At 42.0% G+C, this 8,940-nt stretch overlaps 1 pseudogene; it reads left to right on the forward strand.

The window, feature by feature from the left end:
* Positions 1-1,502: 1,502 nt before the first annotated feature.
* On the forward strand, positions 1,503-2,173 carry LOC143273296 (density-regulated protein pseudogene; annotated as a pseudogene).
* The last annotated feature ends 6,767 nt before the right edge of the window (positions 2,174-8,940 follow it).

Raw genomic sequence — 8,940 nt, forward strand, 5'->3', positions numbered from 1 at the left:
CTGGCGAACAAGCAAAAGTGAAAATTAGTTAAAAATCTGACCATCCCAAGTCCTGACTAGCTCAGGAAACTTCCAATTTTAAGTGGTTAAAGCAACAGGTAATTAATCCTGGAGTTTCTCAAGAAAAACATTCTATGCAATCATTTAATAATAACATAAGCTACCCTGTATTATTAGACATTTCTAGTATAGGAGAGACCAAAGCAAAAGGATCTAAACTAAATATAGACTAGAGGTGCAGAAGCAAGAAACAGGGCAGCTCATGGGAAGCAATGTCACATCAATTAAAGGTGCCAGTCAGCAGCCACAGCTTGGAGCATGTGGTGCTATCAGCAGCATGGATATGGCTTGTCTCCATTGGCACTGAGTTACCACATGAGAAACTCTGTCACCATGAAGGTAAACTGATGATTAAAATGGCAGCATGTCAGTGGGAGACAGAGTAATTAGTCTGGTCTCACATCCAGTGTCTGTATTCCTTACAGTTGTTTTCTGAAGGTTAACAGATGATCAACCCAAACAGAAACATGACAACAGAGGCTCAAATGCTATTAATTTAATATCCTACAATGTAAACGTGTCGATACACCATGTTACTACATTAGCATGTACAATTTTTATTTCTTTGTATTAGTAAAAAAAAGCTGCAATTAAGATATACAGTAAAAAACAAACTCTACTTAAGTGAAAGGATGTCTGTGAGTAATCCTTCACTCCAACATTGCAATCTATTTACCATCCAGAACACTAGATGCCTCTGGGCAGCACCTCTGGTGTTCACTCTCAATTAAACTAGTTTTATTTGTCCTAAAAGTGTGTTGCTGATATTTTGTTTCCAAATGCTCTTTTTTAGAAATAGTTAGTGTTCTAAAGAAAAAGTGTGCAAGTCCAAACAGAGATAGATAGATAGATAGATAGATAGATAGATAGATAGATAGATAGATAGATAGATAGATAGATGGGGGATGGGGAGGGAGGGAAAGAGGGAAGCAGGAGTTTACTGTGTTAATTCAGGTTGAAATAAAATGACAGGGCAATGGGAAAGGCAAACATTCTGAAGATGGTACCATTCTTGTCCATCTGGGTCAGCATACCTGGGTCTTCCCATAAAACCTGAGCTTTAATGAGTAAGCCACCCCAATTGAGGAAGTCCCAAATCCAACTGAGTTTCAGATCCTCATCTGCACCAAGGAGATCTAAGCATAGTGAACTCTCCTATAAACTAGTGTGAGCATGCTAACAAATGTGAACACTCCTATAAACTAGTGTGAGCATGCTAACAAATGTGAACACTCCTATAAACTAGTGTGAGCATGCTAACAAATGTGAACACTCCTATAAACTAGTGTGAGCATGCTAACAAAGTAAGGACATGGGCAGACTTTCATGAATTATCAAAAGCAGCAGATCGGGCCGGCGGGTCAGGCTGCGGTGTGGGTGTGGCCGGGGCCGGGGCATTTGCATGTGTCTCTTCGGCTGGCTGGCGGCGGCAGCGGAGGCGGCCGGGCTGTGCGCCAGGCTGGGTTTGTGAGATGGCTGCTGACATTTCTGAATCCAGCGGGGTTGACTGTAAAGGCGACACGAGGAACAGTGCCAAGTTGGATTCGGACTACCCCCTTCGAGTCCTGTATTGTGGAGTACTGTGAATATATGCCTGATGTTGCTAAATGTAGACAATGGCTAGAGAAGAATTTTCCAAATGAGTTTGCAAAACTGACTGTAGAAAATTAACCGAAACCAGAAGCTGGAATTAGTGAAGGTCAAGGAACAGTAGGGGAAGAGGAGGAGAAGAAAAAACAAAAGAGAGGTGGAAGAGGTCAGATAAAACAGAAGAAGACTGTACCACAGAAGGTCACAATAGCCAAAATTCCCAGAGCAAAGAAGAAATATGTGACGAGAGTGTGTGGCCTTGCAACTTTTGAAATTGATCTCAAAGAAGCACAAAGATTTTTTGCTCAAAAATTCTCCTGTGGTGCCTCAGTAACAGGAGAGGATGAGATCATCATTCAGGGAGACTTCACGGATGACATAATCGATGTCATTCAGGAAAAGTGGCCAGAGGTGGATGATGACAGCATCGAAGACCTTGGAGAAGTGAAGAAGTGATTTTGGAGTCCTGTGTTTCTGAGCTGACCCGAGAGTTGACGGGGCCAACAGAGGAGAGGCCTTTCAGAAATATATGCATATGTATATATGTGTGTGTATATATATATATATATATCCTACAGTAAAGCTGTGGACTTCTCATCCTTGGCATTCTCACTGTTCTGTAAAAAAAAAAAAAAGCAGTAGATCACTGCACAGTCAATTAAAAGCAAGGACATTCCATGGCGGTTCTCTCCGCAAAGGAAGGAGGCAGAGAACAGGTTATAAAGAAGGGTGTCAAGCACCACTAGAAATCTACCTGGCTTTCCACAAAGCAACAGCAGCTGACACTGATCACATTCTGATCAGTCCCTTCAATTCAGAACTCATTTGTTATTGAGTCTGTCAGACAAGCCACAGACCGAGAAATCAAGTTAAGCACCCTGATTAAAGATGCAATCCTTTATAACTGGGACTAAATAATTCTGTTCTAACAGCTTTGCCAACCAATTACTTCTGTAACTGAATATTCCTTCTCTCATTAAATCAATTATTTAAATCTCATTTTAATATACAAGTCAGATAACATTTTCAATGAACTTGTTACAAGCAAATCACCATTTTAAAATCCAAGAGGCTTCTAAAGGAAGTCTTTTATTTTCTACTTTCTACCAAATTATCAGTCTGTATTTTGAGATTCAAATTCTTTCTATGGAAAACTAAGCCATCCTTCTAAACTCACAGAACAAAAACAGCTGTCACCAACCCTGCATGTTCTCTTTCAAATGCAGACCCTGGCTTCACATGTTTAGATTTGTATGCTCAACATGGAGAGCCTGAAGAGGCCAGGAAGGTAGAAAGGGGTGCTTGGGGGTGGGAGGGGAGACCTTAAAGGCAGGCAGCTAGAGGAGCACGCAATTTTAAAGTAGAGAGAGAGGATACTAGCAGTGCAAATATTTAGGTGGGGATGGGGGTGGCTGGATGGGGAACTAAGGCAATGAGGAAGAGGAATGTATGAAAAAGACGTATGTAAACCTATTTTTAAAGTTCCTTTAAAATATAATGGAGGATTGATTAAAAAAAAAAAAACAGCTGTCACATCAGAAGTTAGTGACTGTATGTCTATGTAATTAATCATCTATTAACTGTTTGCTGTTTTCAAATAACTCAATCATACCTGGCAGTCCTTTGCAATCAGTGAGCTATGTGTTAATTTATTTAGGATTCACACCTAAAATATGTTTAGAGTGTTCATTTAGAATATATGTTCTACCACAAATGAGGGGGACTTGTACTTCCTTCCTGACAAAAGAACAACATAACTCATTAGTTAAAAATCTAAACTAACAAGCACAGAACTGAAGAGCTGGCATTTTTGTTATGATATGAATATTTCCTTATTACATAAGCACTGGTCATTTCTTTGAAGCTGGAAGTATGCACTTCCAACTCACTGCAAAGCATCACTTATGCGGGAGTAGCACCCTAGCCAACTAGGACTTGGGCCAATTCTTTTTTTTTTCCTTTGAATACTTGAAGAAGCAAAGAGTTCATGTGTCTTATAAATACACTTTATCACCAAAAATCATGTTTCCAGCCGCATTGCTCACTTTGTCCGATCTATGTATGTATGAAAATTATCCAACAAAGTAAACAAAAAAATATTTTAAATTAATATCCTGGGTTTTTGTTTTCTATGGTTCTGTGTCTAAAAAGAAATAAACCCACCCAATCTTTTGTAAACCAGACCATATATGCATAAGCACATTTTCCCAGAATCCCCTGCTCTGCTCCTGCTTCATTCTAATGTGGGAAGAAGAAAGATAACCAGGAGGCACCGACCAGTCCTACTCTGCCCTAACTGTTGTAACTTATCTGTACATCCCTGTCTCACTAGGAACTGGCACTGACTCCCCAAGACGCTTCCTCTGCTACTTTTCCTCGCCTTCCTCATCAGCTTCATGTTTCTAATACTAAAACCAGAAAGAAAAGAAAAGAAAACCACTTCCTCCCGGATTGTTACTTGTCCTGACCTACAGACAGCGAAGGGGCAGGGAAGGAGGGAAGTGGCTTCCTCAGAGGAGCAGTCACCATGCATGCTCCAGGTAAGGTGGAGAGGGCCAGAACCTCAGCAGACACCACCTGCTGATTCCCAGGGAAAGGATCCCCAGAAGGGAAGAGTAGCCTCCTCCTGTGCCTGGCCTGGAGGAAGAGAGAATGTCTGGGGAAGTAACATCTCCTGTTGGCAGGAGAGGCAGATGAGAGAGCATGAGGAAGAGGAATGGGAAGAAGCAGATGTTGGGGAGGGAGTAGGGAAAAGGGCGGAAGTAAGGGAAATGGGGAGAAAGTTTTATCTATTTCTTCTTAAACAGGAAAGGGAAAATCACACAGGAAGGGAATAAGAGAGGATATCATGCAAGAGAAGAAGCACATTCAAGCCTTGGGAATCACCACAAACATTTACATCTCAGTGTTTTTAAGTTTGTGAACTTCAGATCTAGATATTGTCACCCATTTGCTCTTTCCAGAGACACACAGCCCTGATTTCAGGACACCTGTCACATTGTATCACACTTTTCTAAAATGCCAGTGCCAGTGCAGCTGGAAATTCAAATGGAATGAAGTTGAATGGATCAGCACCCGTCCATTGATTTTATTAACTGGTTATTGAGGCCGACATTTCCATGCAAGGTGACCCACTATGCAAAGCTGAGCCATGTATTTATGATACATGGAGGCAAGGTCCTCTTATCTTTGTCTATGGCCATTCCGTTCAATGAAGCCTTTAGTGATGAGAAGCAAGTGTGAAGATGGCTGAAATAGTTGGGTCAAGTCTGCATCAGATTGGTTCAGTAGTCACATGCAAATGAGGGCATATTAAAAAATTGTAGATCCATACCTGCCACCATGCACAAAACTCAAGTCCAAGTGGATCAAAGACCTCAACATAAATTACACTAAACTTAATAGAAGAGAAAGTAGGAAGTACTCTTGAATGCATTGGCACAGGAGATCACTTCCTAAATATAACACCAGCAGCACAGACACTGAGCACAACAATTAATAAATGGGACCTCTTGAAACTGAGAAGCTTTTGTAGGGCAAAAGACATGGTCAATAAGACAAAAAGACAGCCTACAGAATGGGAAAAGACCTTCACCAACCCCACAGCTGACAGAGGATTGATCTCCAAAGAATAGAAAGAACTCAGGAAACTAGACATCAAAATACTGAATAGTCCAATTAAAAAATGGGCTAAAGAGCTAAACAGAGAATTCTCAAAAGAAGAATCACAAATGGCTGAAAGACATTTAAAGAAATGCTCAACATCCTTAATCATCAGAGAAATGCATATCAAAACGACTCTGAGATATCACCTTACACCTGTCAGAATGGCTAAGATCAAAAACACTAATGTTGGAGAAGATGCAGAGCAAAAGGAACACTCCTCCACTGTGAGTGGGAATGCTAGCTTGTACAACCACTGTGGAAATCAGTATGGTGGTTTCTCAGAAAATTGGGAATCGATCTACCTCAAGACCCAGCCATATCACTCTTGGGCATATACCCAAGGAATGCTCAATCATACCACAAAGATACATGCTCAACTATGTTCATAGCAGCACTATTTGTAATAGCCAGAACCTGGAAACAACCTAGATGCCCTTCAACTGAATAATGGATTAAGAAAATGTGGTACATATACATAATGGAGTACTACTCAGCAGAGAAAAACAATGACAGCATGAGGTTTGCAGGCAAATGGATGGAACTAGAAAATATCATCCTGAATGAGGTAAGCCAAACCCAGAAGGACAAACATGGTATGTACTCACTCACAAAGTGGATTCTAGATATAAAGCAAAGAACAATCAGACTGCAACCCACAGAACCAGGGATGCTATATAGCAGGGGGGACCCTAGGATGACTGTGTCTTATAGTAAGTTTTGGTTTTACTCAATTACTGGGCAAGCCTCAATCAAACATTTCACTATTAGGATAAGAATTTATATCGTATCAAGTTAATAATCGAAAAATAAATAAATAAATAAAAACTAAAAAAAATGTAGCAGATCATATTCTCTCTGGATAAAATGGGAATGAGGATGGTAGTGCATCAACCAATTTCAGGAGACACTAGCAAGTATGTAAACTATTGATATTTATACAGGTGTGGAATAAAAGTAAACAATACTGTGTAGTATAAATGTAGGCAGAATTCTGTCCCAAACACCTGACTTCTAGTTCATTCCTCCCCATAATAGTAGATTTAAAGAAGTTAGCCAGTAATGGAAGTGGTGGGGAGTCAGAATATTGGAGGTTAAGGATTCCTTCTAATACTCCTGGCTTTGCTGTGCTGGGCTGAGTTCCTACCGTTTGACATGCCAAACCCACTCTTCTCTCCCATGCTCCAGGCCCATCAGCAGGTTCCCTTGTCCTCTGGATTCTACTAGATCTCACCAGCAGAGAGCTAGAATGGGTGGAAAAGACCAGAGAATGACCTGTTTCCACTCCACTGGTGGGTGTGTCTGGGAACAGGTCAATACTCTCTGTTCAGATGGCCTTGCACACAGCCTGTCTCCAGTTGGCCTTGCACACAGCCTGTCTCCAGATTGCCTTGCACACAATCTGCCCTCAGATGGCCTTGCACACAGCCTTTCTTCAGATAGCCTTGCACACAGCCTGTCTTCAGATGGCCTTGCACACAGCCTGTCTTCAGATGGCCTTGCACACTGCCTGTCTCCAGATGGCCTTGCACACAGCCTGACTTCAGATGGCCTTGCACACTGCCTGTCTCCAGATGGCCTTGCACACAGCCTGTCTAACTCCATATTCTAGTGACACATTGCACAACTGTCCCAAATGGCTTCTGTGTTCCTTGCTGACGCCTTTTGTAAATACTCCCTCCACGGAACTCTCCTCTATTCAGTTGATCTAATTTATCATGTGTTTTTAGCTGGAATCCTAAATGAAATAGTCAGAAATCATGTTTCTGATTGTGGGGCAATTAGTGTCCATTCAAAAACAGTTGTTGGACAGTAACAAGAAGTGTGACTATTTCTCTTTACTCTGTTAATGGTTTCCTTGACAAACCTGAGGGGTACAGACTTTGATACTATCCCTCAACTCTTCTTTGAAGTTATACGGCCTCACTTTTATTAAAATTACTCTTGGTTTATGTGCTGTCTTAGGGAGTAGAGAGCAAGCAAGCAGCTTTGCCAGATTGACTTGAGTTGGTCTTCTATCCACCCACTGTACTGTGTATGTGTGTTTGTGTGTGTGTGTGTGTATGTGTGTGTGTGTGTGTGTGTGTGTGTGTGAGAGAGAGAGAGAGAGAGAGAGAGAGAGAGAGAGAGAGAGAGAGAGAGAGAGACAGGGACAGAGACAGACAGAGAAAGAGACGGGGGTGGGGGAGAGAAGAAGCAAGAAAGGATTTTAGTTATGGTGAGTTTTAGACTTAGAGTAAACTTAGAGCTGGTGTTAGAAATAGGGTTAGATACAAACTTAAAATGGAGCCACGTGAACATTAAATTTAAAGTTCATATGGTTAGGGTTAGGGACAGATATTGGTGTAACACTGGGATGGGGGTATAATTACTGTTGAAAATGATTTACAGTTAGTTTAGTCCTAGTTTTACTACTTGGGTTATATGTCCAGTTAGGCTAGTTTAATTCTTATTGGGAGGCAATTCCCAGGACAATGTTACCTGGGTTCTATCAGCTTTTATTCTAGAGTATTTTTTCAGGGGTTTATAGACAGCCTCGGGCAGGGAGCACAGATTTTCCTAACCTGTAAGAGAAGACAATGTCTCCCTCCAGGACATGCTTGGTCAGGTTAGCTCGTGGTTCACCAGAGAAGACTGAAGTTCTAAGCTTGGAGTTTCTCAGCTATGCCCACTGTACCTGAAGCATACAAGTGGCTTCTTCACATGACCTTTGGGACTTGAAAGACATGGGGAGCTAATGCAAGCCGCTCCTGTTCATTCTGACTGCTGTCTTATGAGTAAACGTGGCCTGTGTTTCATGTCTTCTGCTAACACCTATGGATTGTAGGAGGCTAAACTGCTAAGTTAAGTGTCGGTCAGCCTCCTGTCACTATAACAAATCCCCAGATAACTAACTAATAAGAAGAAAGAGCATATCTTAGCTCACAAATGACAAGGCTGATGGAGTGGACCCATAGATTCCACTACATAACAGAGGCCTCTGACACTGCTGATAAAACCACAGCAGCATGCACAGGGCACAGAAAACAGCTGATCCCATAGCCAAGGAGCAAACAATAACAGGAAGGGGCCCATTTGAGAGCAGGCCCCCCGGGTCCTCAGGACCTACCACCACTGCCCCGTAGCACCATCCTAGAGACCAAGCCTTTCAACATAGGGGCCTTTGGGAGACATTCATCACTCAAACTACAGCAGCTTGCACACAGAGTCTTATCTCATGCCCTTCACAGCCCTTGCCAGCCAATAGCATCCATTGATTAGTTTCCATCCTGAAGTTGGGTCATTTTGTATCTATCAGGCCTGTTGCCCTATACAACTGTAACCACTTTCCCTCAAGATACTCTGGGCCATGAAGTGTCCCTCTTGGTTTTTTCTGTGTCTGTCCTCCTGATTAGAGAGCCTATACTCATTACATTGCTCTCCATGATTAGAGAGCCTATAGTCATTACACTGCTCTCCAGTAGCAGCCACATCACAGGAAATGACCTCTAAAGCAGTGTGAAGGCCACAGCACTTCTTTTACCAATGCTTTTCTCGGGCCCCATTTGGAGAAATAAAGTCAGAACTTGACGCCTAGGTTAGCAACACATGAAAAATCCACTCCCGTGCCCCTCTCCTCCTAGTCTT

Source organism: Peromyscus maniculatus, chromosome 5 (genome assembly GCF_049852395.1).
Source record: "Peromyscus maniculatus bairdii isolate BWxNUB_F1_BW_parent chromosome 5, HU_Pman_BW_mat_3.1, whole genome shotgun sequence".
NCBI classification, from domain to species: Eukaryota; Metazoa; Chordata; class Mammalia; order Rodentia; family Cricetidae; genus Peromyscus; species Peromyscus maniculatus.